Here is a 12,893-nt window from a genome sequence, read left to right on the forward strand (position 1 = left end):
GACTGCAGGGAGACAAATAACCCTATTAAGAAATGGGGTTCAGAACTAAACAAAGAATTCACAGCTGAGGAATGCCGAATGGCTGAGAAACACCTAAAGAAATGTTCAACATCTTTAGTCATAAGGGAAATGCAAATCAAAACAACCCTGAGATTTCACCTCACACCAGTGAGAATGGCTAAAATCAAAAACTCAGGTGACAACAAATGCTGGCGAGGATATGGAGAAAGAGGAACGCTCCTCCATTGTTGGTGGGATTGCAGACTGGTACAACCATTCTGGAAATCAGTCTGGAGGTTCCTCAGAAAATTGGACATTGAACTGCCTGAGAATCCAGCTATACCTCTCTTGGGCATATACCCACAAGATGCCCCAACATATAAAAAAGACACGTGATCCACTATGTTCATCGCAGCCTTATTTATAATAGCCAGAAACTGGAAAGAACCCAGATGCCCTTCAACAGAGGAATGGATACAGAAAATGTGGTACATCTACACAATGAAATATTTCTCAGCTATCAAAAACAATGCCTTTATGAAATTCATAGACAAATGGTTGGAACTGGAAAATATCATCCTGAGTGAGGTAACCCAATCACAGAAAAACACACATGGTATGCACTCATTGATAAGTGGCTATTAGCCCAAATGCTTGAATTACCCTAGATGCATAGAACACATGAAACTCAAGACGGATGATCAAAATGTGAATGCTTCACTCCTTCTTTAAAAGGGGAACAAGAATACCCTTGGCAGACAATAGAGAGGCAAAGATTAAAACAGACACAGAAGGAACACCCATTCAGAGCCTGCCCCACATGTGGCCCATACATATACAGCCACCCAATTAGACAAGATGGATGAAGCAAAGAAGTGCAGACCGACAGGAGCCGGATGTAGATCTCTCCTGAGAGACACAGCCAGAATACAGCAAATACAGAGGCGAATGCCAGCAGCAAACCACTGAACTGAGAATAGGACCCCCGTTGAAGGAATCAGAGAAAGAACAGGAAGAGCTTGAAGGGGCTTTAGACCCCTTATGAACAACAATGCCAAGCAAGTAGAGCTTCCAGGGACTAAGCCACTACCTAAAGACTATACATGGACTGACCCTGGACTCTGACCTCATAGGTAGCAATGAATATCCTAGTAAGATCACCAGTGGAAGGGGAAGCCCTTGGTACTGCTAAGACTGAACCCCCAGTGAACGTGATTGTTGGGGGGAGGCGGCAATAGGGAGAGGGTGGGGAGGGGAACACCCATAAGGAAGGGGAGGGGGAGGGATTAGGGGGATGTTTGCCTGGTAACCGGGAAAGGGAATAACATTCGAAATGTAAATAAGAAATACTCAAGTTAATAAAAAAATAAAATAAAAAAAAAACATTGACTCTAAAACTTGGGGGAGGAGTTTCAATACAAGGTTTCCTCCATGTAGCCCTGGCTATCTGGGAACTAGAGATCCACCTGTCTCTACCTCCCAAGTACTGTGATCAAAGGCGTGTACCACCACTGCCCTGCACAAAAATTAACACAAGAAATCTTACTTATATTTTTCAGGATTAATTCAGTTAGAAGTAAAGCTTCCTTTAGAACAGAGATGGGAATGCCTTGTCACTCTAATAGAAGTTTCCATCAGGAGCATAGTAAAGAATAACTGACGAGTTAACCAATCAGATTTAACAACAGGATCACACTGTCTGCCATATGACATGATGCTGACCATCTAGGGACACTTTTATGAACACTTTTAAATAAAATCTATTCATTAAGGAATACCAATCAGACAGGAATTTTGCCATTTGATCTGACACATTTCTGTAATACTCTTTCATATTCTATTTTCAAAATTTCTTTTTATAAATAAAGATGCAGAGATACCTTGGGGTGATTTGAAAGATTATGACATATAGGCATAGCCAAAACATCTGAAAATAAAGGGACAAAAAAAAAATAACAGCTGTGCAGACTGTCTGTTGCCTAGGACTCTTCCTTTTACAGTGTGTGCCAATACTATGGAGATTTTCATCTGTGCTATCTCCTAACAATTCAGATAATGAATAAATAATTAAGTGAATAAAAGTAACTATTAAGGTTTTATTAGTAGAGAAAATTTATTGAATAGGACAAATTCTTTAAAAATAAAAATAGCTTCTCAAGTTCATGTATTCAGGATTTTCAGAAATGAGCCTCAATGTTTGTTACACAGAAGTCCAGCACTCATCACCAGTGCAAACTCCTAATGTTACCTGTGCCAATAAACCATCATGACCAAGGCAGAGGCACATCCTCTGCTGTTCATAAGGGAGAGAGGGGCAGTGACCAGCGAATGGAGCGGAGGTCCAGAACTTCCTGTTTTGAACACACCACCACATGAAGGGAACTCCACCCACCCAGGCCGTCAGTCACTGATTCAGCAGTTGGGAAAACGCAGTCAGGCTGGCAAGTAATTTTAGCTAATTTTTCTACTGCCGTGATGAAATACCATGACCAAAAAGCAAGTTCAGGAGAAAGGGGTTTGTTTACTTGGGCTTACACTTACAGCCCTGTTTAACATGGAAGGAATGAAGTTAGGACAGGAACTCAAACAAAACAGGATCGTGGGGGCAAGAGCTGATGCAGAGACCATGGAGGGGAGCTGCTCACTGACTTTCCTCTGCTGGCCTGCTTAGCCTGCTTTCTTATAGAACCCAGGAACACTAATGCAGGGAAGGCACCCTAAATGGGCTGGGACCTCCCCATTGACTATTAATTGAGAAAATTCCTTATACTTGCATCTCATGGAGGCACTTCTTCAACAGAGGTCCTTCCTCTGATGACTCTAGCTTGTGTCAAGTCGACACAGTATCAGCCAGTATGTAAGGAAATAGAACTTCAACTTAAACATTTATTTTTGCATAGTGGCTATATACTTCTCTTCTTCCCCTCTTACATTAGTTTATAGAGGATAAAACTCCATCAAATATGAATATAATTCAACAGTTTGTGAGCACTAAAAGTCAGCTATCTTTCCTATCTACCCTTCAACCTTGAAACGAAGGGCTCCAAACAGCCCAAATGTGAAACTCAGACAACAGACTTCCCCTAAGACAAGCAGGTCCCCCTTGAGAGTACATGACTCATGACTCTTGCTCATTTATTTACAGGCCAGTTCAATGTTTACTCTAAAGGACAGTTATACATATGCCTTGCCTGTTAGGCAGCCTCTCTGTTCACCCACAGTAGCTTAACAACATCAATTACTTCTCAAGTTCAGAGACTGTAGTAAATACCTATACATACACCTACCTAATGCATAATCTCTAAGTACAAGCAATCAGTTCTATATGAGAGATTGGACCAATAAATAGAAAGTGTTCTATAGTGGGAAGTATTGAATATGGATCTTAAGAATTAAACAATTTCAAACAACAACCTTTAACAACTACATGAAAAACTTCAAATTGTTCAAAGATCATGGTTTATACTAAGGCAATACCCAACATCTGAAAGACCCCCAGGAAATCTAAGGACATCAAGAAGGAATTCAATAATACCTAAAAGAATAAAACATTTAGGAAAAATAGGAAAAATCTAGCAAAATAACTTTTAAAAAAATCCAACCAACCAAACAAATAAAAAATATATTGGTTTGCTGAAAGCTATGAAATTGCTAAGAGTAGCTTTAAAAAATATAATAAAATGGGAAGCCATCACATGTTCATGAACTGGAATATATAAAGCCAATATACTTAAAGCTATGCTGCAATCCAATACAAAAATCTCAAAAGTGTATATTCAAGAAAGATTCATCCCAAAAATTCACATGTAATCTCAAGAAGTCCTAAATAGCCAAATAATATTGAGAAAGAATAAAATCAAATTGATTTACGTGTGACTTCAAAATAAAACTAGTATGATACAGGCATAAGGGCAGACAGATCAATGTAACAGAACAGAGACAACAAAATAAGCCTTTATTATGGTTAGCTGAATGTTTTTGTTTGTTTGGGCTTCTGATTTTTATTTTTGAAACAGATTATGCTTTACAGGCAAGGATGCCCTAGCACTTGTCATTCTTCAGCTCCTATCCCTAAAGAGTGCTGGAAGTACCTGTGCCATGCTGGAAGGAGGGAGCCTGATTTTTGACAGGACTGTCAACAGCATTTTATAGCAAAAGACACTACTTCAAAAATAATACTAAGAACTGGGCATCTGTATACAAAAGACTTAAGGTAGACGCTATTTCACACCATAGATAAAAATAAAAAGTAAAAAGATTGACTAAAGGGTGATACACAAAATACTAGGAAGAAATCACAAGAGTGGGATAATCTGCACAACAGTGCATTTGGCAAGGACTCCATGTATATAATACCAAAAGTACAAGCAATAAATGAAAAAAAAACTGGACATAATAAAAAGTTTTGTGCATGAAAGGTACTATCAAGACAATAGAAAAAGTATCTACAAATATTTGCAAATCATATATACACAAGAAGGCACTGATATCCACAGTAAGAAACCCCTAAACTCAATCAAAACCCAAACATCCAAATAAGTAGGCAAAGGGCTTGAATAAATTCCAAAACAGAAAAACAGATGGCCAATGAGTACATGAAAAGATGCTGAGCTTCCTAGAAAAATAAAAATCCAATCACGATGACATACCACTTCCCGACTTGTAAAATGTATGATGGCTACCTTGGTTGTCAACTTGACTATATTTGCAACCAACTAAACTCCACGTAGCTGGGCACACCTGTGGGGGATTTACTTGACCAGATCATTTGAGGTAAAAGAGACACACCCTAAGTCTGGGCCACACTTTTTGAGGATAAGCTAGAGCATAAAAAGATAGAGAAAAGGAAGTTTCTGCTTTTTCCCTGCTTGCCCTCACTCTCTTTGGCACATTCATCTACCCTGTTGCTGAGGTACTAACTGGTATTAGGAACTTCTTTGGGCTACCAACAGAGGCTGAAAATCAGCTAGGCTAGTTGGACTGAACCACTTGGCTTTTCAAACAGGAGACAGATACTTTGGACTAGCTAAACGACAGCCAGAAGCCACTATATACCCTATCCTAATGAGTCAGTTAATCTCCACCCCTATGCATGCGTGCGTGCGTGCGTGCGTGCGTGTGTGTGTGTGTGTGTGTATGTGTGTGTGTTCTGTCAGTTCTGTTTCTCTAAAGAACCCTGACTAATACAGATGGTCTCCACAACAAGGGAACATACCTAGAAGGTGGTTTCCACAACAAACAAAACTAGTCAAGTGCTGACAGGACGTGGGGAAATGAAATATGTACTGCCAGTTGGAATGTAAAACTATCAGTCTGACACAATCTAGGACCATATGAAAGAAAGGAATTCCCTAGATTAGGTTGGCCTGTGGGCATGTCTGTGGGGGACTGTCTTGATTGTTAATTAATGTTAAGAGGACCTAGCAGGCAGTCCTGAACTGTATAAGAAAGCTAGCTAAGTATAAACTAGCTTGAGAGGCTAGGAGCAAACAGTACTCTCCATGGTTCCCACTGTACTTCTTTGACTGTGAAGTAAAGCTTCACATAGTTAGAAGTCATGCTGTGTGGAACAGTAACCATACCTGCTGTTAAGTTCCTGGCCCTGACATCCCTCAAGAAGAGATTGTGACCTGGGATTGTAAGCCACATAAACTCATTTTTTGTTTTTTTGTTTGTTTGTTTGTTTGTTTGTTTGTTTGTGGGGGGGAGGTGTGGGCATGGGGGTAAGGTGTCAGAGCTTTTTAATCACAGCAACAGAAATGAAACTACTACATGTAATAAAAAAAAAAAAAACTGAGAGACCCCGTGAGAGAGAGACCCAACCGCCTGGTCAGGTGGGCACTCCTGAGGCTGCAGAGCGGAAGAGACCACCAACACTGCTCACCCCTGCCCACATCCCTGGCCCAAGAAGAAACTGTATAAGGCCTCTGGGCTCCCGTGGGGGAGGGCCCAGGAGTGGCAGGACCCCTGACACTGAGACACCGCCGGAACCTGAAGGAAACAGACCGGATAAACAGTTCTCTGCACCCAAATCCCGTGGGAGGGGGAGCTAAACCTTCAGAGAGGCAGACAAGCCTGGGAAACCAGAAGAGACTGCTCTCTGCACACACATCTCGGACGCCAGAGGAAAAAGCCAAAGACCATCTGGAACCCTGGTGCACTGAAGCTCCCGGAAGGGGCGGAAGCACAGGTCTTCCTGGTTGCTGCCGCTGCAGAGAGCCCGTGGGCAGCACCCCACGAGCGAACTTGAGCCTCGGGACCACAGGTAAGACCAACTTTTCTGCTGCAAGAAAGCTGCCTGGTGAACTCAAGACACAGGCCCACAGGAACAGCTGAAGACCTGTAGAGAGGAAAAACTACACGCCCGAAAGCAGAACACTCTGTCCCCATAACTGACTGAAAGAGAGGAAAACAGGTCTACAGCACTCCTGACACACAGGCTTATAGGACAGTCTAGCCACTGTCAGAAATAGCAGAACAAAGTAACACTAGAGATAATCTGATGGCGAGAGGCAAGCGCAGGAACCCAAGCAACAGAAACCAAGACTACATGGCACCATAGGAGCCCAATTCTCCCATCAAAACAAACATGGAATATCCAAACACACCAGAAAAGCAAGATCTAGTTTCAAAATCATTTTTGATCATGATGCCGGAGGACTTCAAGAAAGACGTGAAGAACTCCCTTAGAGAACAAGTAGAAGCCTACAGAGAGGAATCGCAAAAATGCCTGAAAGAATTCCAGGAAAACATAAATAAACAAGTAGAAGCCCATAGAGAGGAGACACAAAAATCCCTGAAAGAATTCCAGGAAAACACAATCAAACAGTTGAAGGAATTAAAAATGGAAATAGAAGCAATCAAGAAAGAACACATGGAAAGAACCCTGGATGTAGAAAACCAAAAGAAGAGACAAGGAGCTGTAGATACAAGCTTCACCAACAGAATACGAGAGATGGAAGAGAGAATCTCAGGAGCAGAAGATTCCATAGAAATCATTGACTCAACTGTCAAAGATAATGTAAAGCGGAAAAAGCTACTGGTCCAAAACATACAGGAAATCCAGGACTCAATGAGAAGATCAAACCTAAGGATAATAGGTATAGAAGAGAGTGAAGACTCCCAGCTCAAAGGACCAGTAAATATCTTCAACAAAATCATAGAAGAAAACTTCCCTAACCTAAAAAAAGAGATACCCATGGACATACAAGAAGCCTACAGAACTCCAAATAGATTGGACCAGAAAAGAAACACCTCCCGTCACATAATTGTCAAAACACCAAACGCACAAAATAAAGAAAGAATATTAAAAGCAGTAAGGGAAAAAGGTCAAGTAACATATAAAGGCAGACCTATCAGAATCACACCAGACTTCTCGCCAGAACCTATGAAGGCCAGAAGATCCTGGACTGATGTCATACAGACCCTAAGAGAACACAAATGCCAGCCAAGGTTACTGTTTCCAGCAAAACTCTCAATTAACATTGATGGAGAAACCAAGATATTTCATGACAAAACCAAATTTACACAATATCTTTCTACAAATCCAGCACTACAAAGGATAATAAAGGGTAAAGCCCAACATAAGGAGGCAAGCTATACCCTAGAAGAAGCAAGAAACTAATCGTATTGGCAACAAAACAAAGAGAATGAAAGCACACAAACATAACTCACATCCAAATATAAATATAACGGGAAACAATAATCACTATTCCTTAATATCTCTCAATATCAATGGCCTCAACTCCCCAATAAAAAGACATAGATTAACAAACTGGATACGCAACGAGGACCCTGCATTCTGCTGCCTACAGGAAACACACCTCAGAGACAAAGACAGACACTACCTCAGAGTGAAAGGCTGGAAAACAACTTTCCAAGCAAATGGTCAGAAGAAGCAAGCTGGAGTAGCCATTCTAATATCAAATAAAATCAATTTCCAACTAAAAGTCATCAAAAAAGATAAGGAAGGACACTTCATATTCATCAAAGGAAAAATCCACCAAGATGAACTCTCAATCCTAAATATCTATGCCCCAAATTCAAGGGCACCTACATACGTAAAAGAAACCTTACTAAAGCTCAAAACACACATTGCACCTCACACAATAATAGTGGGAGATTTCAACACCCCACTCTCATCAACGGACAGATCATGGAAACAGAAATTAAACAGTGATGTCGACAGACTAAGAGAAGTCATGAGCCAAATGGACTTAACGGATATTTATAGAACATTCTATCCTAAAGCAAAAGGATATACCTTCTTCTCAGCTCCTCATGGTACTTTCTCCAAAATTGACCATATAATTGGTCAAAAAACGGGCCTCAACAGGTACAGAAAGATAGAAATAATCCCATGCGTGCTATCGGACCACCACGGCCTAAAACTGGTCTTCAATAACAATAAGGGAAGAATGCCCACATATACGTGGAAATTGAACAATGCTCTACTCAATGATAACCTGGTCAAGGAAGAAATGAAGAAAGAAATTAAAAACTTTTTAGAATTTAATGAAAATGAAGGTACAACATACCCAAACTTATGGGACACAATGAAAGCTGTGCTAAGAGGAAAACTCATAGCGCTGAGTGCCTGCAGAAAGAAACAGGAAAGAGCATATGTCAGCAGCTTGACAGCACACCTAAAAGCTCTAGAACAAAAAGAAGCAGATACACCCAGGAGGAGTAGAAGACAGGAAATAATCAAACTCAGAGCTGAAATCAACCAAGTAGAAACAAAAAGGACCATAGAAAGAATCAACAGAACCAAAAGTTGGTTCTTTGAGAAAATCAACAAGATAGATAAATCCTTAGCCAGACTAACGAGAGGACACAGAGAGTGCGTCCAAATTAACAAAATCAGAAATGAAAAGGGAGACATAACTACAGATTCAGAGGAAATTCAAAAAATCATCAGATCTTACTATAAAAACCTATATTCAACAAAACTTGAAAATCTTCAGGAAATGGACAATTTCCTAGACAGATACCAGGTATCGAAGTTAAATCAGGAACAGATAAACCAGTTAAACAACCCCATAACTCCTAAGGAAATAGAAGCAGTCATTAAAGGTCTCCCAACCAAAAAGAGCCCAGGTCCAGATGGGTTTAGTGCAGAATTCTATCAAACCTTCATAGAAGACCTCATACCAATATTATCCAAACTATTCCACAAAATTGAAACAGATGGAGCCCTACCGGATTCCTTCTACGAAGCCACAATTACTCTTATACCTAAACCACACAAAGACCCAACAAAGAAAGAGAACTTCAGACCAATTTCCCTTATGAATATCGATGCAAAAATACTCAATAAAATTCTGGCAAACCGAATCCAAGAGCACATCAAAACAATCATCCACCATGATCAAGTAGGCTTCATCCCAGGCATGCAGGGATGGTTTAATATACGGAAAACCATCAACGTGATCCATTATATAAACAAACTGAAAGAACAGAACCACATGATCATTTCATTAGATGCTGAGAAAGCATTTGACAAAATTCAACACCCCTTCATGATAAAAGTCCTGGAAAGAATAGGAATTCAAGGCCCATACCTAAACATAGTAAAAGCCATATACAGCAAACCAGTTGCTAACATTAAACTAAATGGAGAGAAACTTGAAGCAATCCCACTAAAATCAGGGACTAGACAAGGCTGCCCACTCTCTCCCTACTTATTCAATATAGTTCTTGAAGTTCTAGCCAGAGCAATCAGACAACAAAAGGAGATCAAGGGGATACAGATCGGAAAAGAAGAGGTCAAAATATCACTATTTGCAGATGACATGATAGTATATTTAAGTGATCCCAAAAGTTCCACCAGAGAACGACTAAAGCTGATAAACAACTTCAGCAAAGTGGCTGGGTATAAAATTAACTCAAATAAATCAGTTGCCTTCCTCTATACAAAAGAGAAACAAGCCGAGAAAGAAATTAGGGAAACGACACCCTTCATAATAGACCCAAATAATATAAAGTACCTCGGTGTGACTTTAACCAAGCAAGTAAAAGATCTGTACAATAAGTACTTCAAGCCTCTGAAGAAAGAAATTGAAGAAGACCTCAGAAGATGGAAAGATCTCCCATGCTCATGGATTGGCAGGATTAATATAGTAAAAATGGCCATTTTACCAAAAGCAATCTACAGATTCAATGCAATCCCCATCAAAATACCAATCCAATTCTTCAAAGAGTTAGACAGAACAATTTGCAAATTCTTCTGGTATAACAAAAAACCCAGGATAGCTAAAGCTATCCTCAACAATAAAAGGACTTCAGGGGGAATCACTATCCCTGAACTCAAGCAGTATTACAGAGCAATAGTGATAAAAACTGCATGGTATTGGTACAGAGACAGACAGATAGACCAATGGAATAGAATTGAAGACCCAGAAATGAACCCACACACCTATGGGCACTTGATTTTTGACAAAGGAGCCAAAACCATCCAATGGAAAAAAGATAGCATTTTCAGCAAATGGTGCTGGTTCAACTGGAGGTCAACATGTAGAAGAATGCAGATCGATCCATGCTTATCACCCTGTACAAAGCTTAAGTCCAAGTGGATCAAGGACCTCCACACCAAACCAGACACACTCAAACTAATAGAAGAAAAACTAGGGAAGCATCTGGAACACATGGGCACTGGAAAAAATTTCCTGAACAAAACACCAATGGCTTATGCTCTAAGATCAAGAATCGACAAATGGGATCTCATAAAACTGCAAAGCTTCTGTAAGGCAAAGGACACTGTGGTTAGGACAAAACGGCAACCAACAGATTGGGAAAAGATCTTTACCAATCCTACAACAGATAGAGGCCTTATATCCAAAATATACAAAGAACTCAAGAAGTTAGACCGCAGGGAAACAAATAACCCTATTAAGAAATGGGGTTCAGAGCTAAACAAAGAATTCACAGCTGAGGAATGCCGAATGGCTGAGAAACACCTAAAGAAATGTTCAACATCTTTAGTCATAAGGGAAATGCAAATCAAAACAACCCTGAGATTTCACCTCACACCAGTGCGATTGGCTAAGATCAAAAACTCAGGTGACAGCAGATGCTGGCGAGGATGTGGAGAAAGAGGAACACTCCTCCATTGTTGGTGGGATTGCAGACTGGTAAAACCATTCTGGAAATCAGTCTGGAGGTTCCTCAGAAAATTGGACATTGAACTGCCTGAGGATCCAGCTATACCTCTCTTGGGCATATACCCAAAAGATGCCTCAACATATAAAAGAGACACGTGCTCCACTATGTTCATCGCAGCCTTATTTATAATAGCCAGAAACTGGAAAGAACCCAGATGCACTTCAACAGAGGTATGGATACAGAAAATGTGGTACATCCACACAATGGAATATTACTCAGCTATCAAAAACAATGACTTTATGAAATTCGTAGGCAAATGGTTGGAACTGGAAAATATCATCCTGAGTGAGGTAACCCAATCACAGAAAGACATACATGGTATGCACTCATTGATAAGTGGCTATTAGCCCAAATGCTTGAATTACCCTAGATCCCTAGAACAAACGAAACTCAAGACGGATGATCAAAATGTGAATGCTTCACTCCTTCTTTAAATGAGGAAAAAGAATACCCTTGGCAGGGAATAGAGAGGCAAAGATTAAAACAGACACAGAAGGAACACCCATTCAGAGCCTGCCCCACATGTGGCCCATACATATACAGCCACCCAATTAGACAAGATGGGTGAAGCAAAGCAGTGCAGGCAGACAGGAGCCGGATGTAGATCGCTCCTGAGAGACACAGCCAGAATACAGCAAATACAGAGGCGAATGCCAGCAGCAAACCACTGAACTGAGAATAGGTCCCCCGTTGAAGGAATCAGAGAAAGAACTGGAAGAGCTTCAAGGGGCTCGAGACCCCAAAAGTACAACAATGTCAAGCAACCAGAGCTTCCAGGGACTAAGCCACTACCTAAAGACTATACATGGACTGACCCTGGACTCTGACCCCATCGGTAGCAATGAATATCCTAATAAGAGCACCAGTGGAAGGGGAAGCCCTGGGTCCTGCTAAGACTGAACCCCCAGTGAACTAGACTATGGGGGGAGGGCGGCAATGGGGGGAGGGTTGGGAGGGGAACACCCATAAGGAAGGGGAGGGGGGATGGGGATGTTTGCCCGGAAACCAGGAAAGGGAATAACACTTGAAATGTATATAAGAAATACTCAAGTTAATAATAAAAAAAAAAAAAAAGCTGAAAGAGGAGTCTTGAATAGATATCTGAGAACTAATGCATACAAAATATTATTTACGACTCAAGAAGGCAAAATAACTCAATAAATCGATGAGCCACTGCATTCACATACTAAGGAATACTATTAAAGCCATAAAGAGAAGGAACTTTGCACATCTGCCACAACATCAGACAATGAAGATATTATACGTAGAGAAATAAGTAAATAATAGGAAGACGGATACTATATAATTTCATTTGCATTAGGTACCCAGAGCAAGCAAATCCACAAGCAGACACAACAGCTATCATGAGGGATGAGTGGGAGGGCAGCGAATGTCATGCTGCACCGTGCGCAGTTTGTACTGGGGATGCTCGAAGGATCTGGGGCATAGACAGACCACTAAACAGTGTTAGGAAAGCATTCAACAGCCATGAATTATGCACCCATGAATTAGTAAAAATGCATGTGATATGCATTTTGTCACAATAAAGTCATAATGGATTTCCCCATTATGACTCTGTTTTGCTCATAGACCAAAGCATTAGCAACAGAAATACAACAATAATCTCAAATTTAAAGTTAGAGCAAAACTAAGTAATGCATACCAACTGCGTAAGCTTTAGACTCTTCACCCAAAGTAAACAGCAGAGCCAGCAACAAAAACAATTCTCT

At 40.6% G+C, this 12,893-nt stretch overlaps 1 protein-coding gene across 7 annotated transcripts in view; it reads right to left on the reverse strand.

Moving 5' to 3' along the window:
• Positions 1–12,893, reverse strand: part of Rad18 (RAD18 E3 ubiquitin protein ligase) — an 85,469-nt gene that overhangs the window by 35,433 nt on the left and 37,143 nt on the right. The gene's annotated exons all lie outside the window — the stretch shown is intronic.

This window comes from Rattus norvegicus, chromosome 4 (genome assembly GCF_021556685.1).
Source record: "Rattus norvegicus strain SHRSP/BbbUtx chromosome 4, alternate assembly SHRSP_T2T, whole genome shotgun sequence".
NCBI lineage: Eukaryota > Metazoa > Chordata > Mammalia > Rodentia > Muridae > Rattus > Rattus norvegicus.